This window comes from Papaver somniferum, chromosome 7 (genome assembly GCF_003573695.1).
Source record: "Papaver somniferum cultivar HN1 chromosome 7, ASM357369v1, whole genome shotgun sequence".
NCBI lineage: Eukaryota > Viridiplantae > Streptophyta > Magnoliopsida > Ranunculales > Papaveraceae > Papaver > Papaver somniferum.
Genome location: NC_039364.1, coordinates 129,558,151 through 129,559,546, shown reverse-complemented (window position 1 = coordinate 129,559,546; position 1,396 = coordinate 129,558,151).

The following is a 1,396-nucleotide window of genomic DNA, read 5'->3' as shown; positions in this document are numbered from 1 at the left end:
GCTAGAAACAAACCTGACACTCTTAGATGGCTTCTTACAACATCTGGTGTTTTTACTGTGAAATCTATGTACAATAAACTCATTGAAAGAACAGTAAATCACTATAACTTAGGGCAACGTGATTCCTTTTGGAACAATTTATGGAACCTTAATGTGTCCCAAAGAATCAAAATCTTTGCTTGTAAGTGTTTACATGGAGCTCTTTCAACAAATCTGAAACTGTCTAAATTTATGGAAGACATTCACCCCAACTGTTCATTTGGATGTAATGTAGCAGAATCCATTAAACATTTACTAATTTCTTGTCCTTATGCCAAGTCTGTGTATTCCTATAGCTCCTAACTTAGATAGTATAACTACTTTCTTAGATATTTGTAAGGCAGGGATAGAGAGATCAGACTCAGTCATACCCATAGAAATAATATTGACAAAAGCTTGGTTTATTTGTAAGGAAAGATGTAACAGAGCCTTTGAACAAAAACAACAAACTAAAACTCAACTAGGCTTAAAAATACAAAGGTTCTTAGATTTCTGGTATAAAAACAATATCCCATCAAGACCGTTCCCAATTGACAATAATGAGGTGCATCAATGGTCTTTGCCTAAAAGATCACAGTTGAAACTCAATATAGATGCTGCTTGGATTTCTCTGGATTTTCCTGCAGGTTTTTCTTTAATTCTTAGGAATGATGCAGGAGATTTCGAGCTTGGCAGAGCAAGACCATTCACAACCTCTACCTCTGAAGAAGCGGAAGCCATAGGATTACTGCAGGGAGCGAACTTGGCAGTTGAAAAAGGATTGTCAAATTTTACAGTGGAAGGTGACTGCAAGAATCTTTTCGATTATCTAAATGAGAAAGATTCTCAAATAGGCTGGCAAAATCGGACCATAATGGATGAAGTTAAAAGAAAATTCATTAAGTGTCAAATTTTTTTTGGGTTTTTATTTTGTGCCAAGAACAACAAATAATATAGCTGATGTCTTAGCAAAAGAAGCAAAGTCTTTTAGGAACATCCTAAATTGGAGGAATGTACCTCTTTTTTGTATTAACTATGCTATAGAAGTAGATAAATCAAATGTTAGGGTTGCTTCTAATAGCCCAACATTCGATGACTCTACTCAGATTGTTGTAAGGGACACTAACTCCCCAAGTTAGCCTTTTGAAATGCATTTAAAAAAAAAAAAAAAGCTTGCACGTAGTTTGTGGATATTTTACTATCATAATCTAGATCGAGGCTAGAGGATTCGTTTCACAATTTTGATGACTTCCTGTACGGTTTTTTTTTTTTTCCTTTTTTTTTGGACAACACTTTTTACATTTGTTTCGGGGCAAATCTCAGGACCGGCCATGCCTGGTATTCTCCTTTATCCCACTGCCCCAAATTATACTCAAGC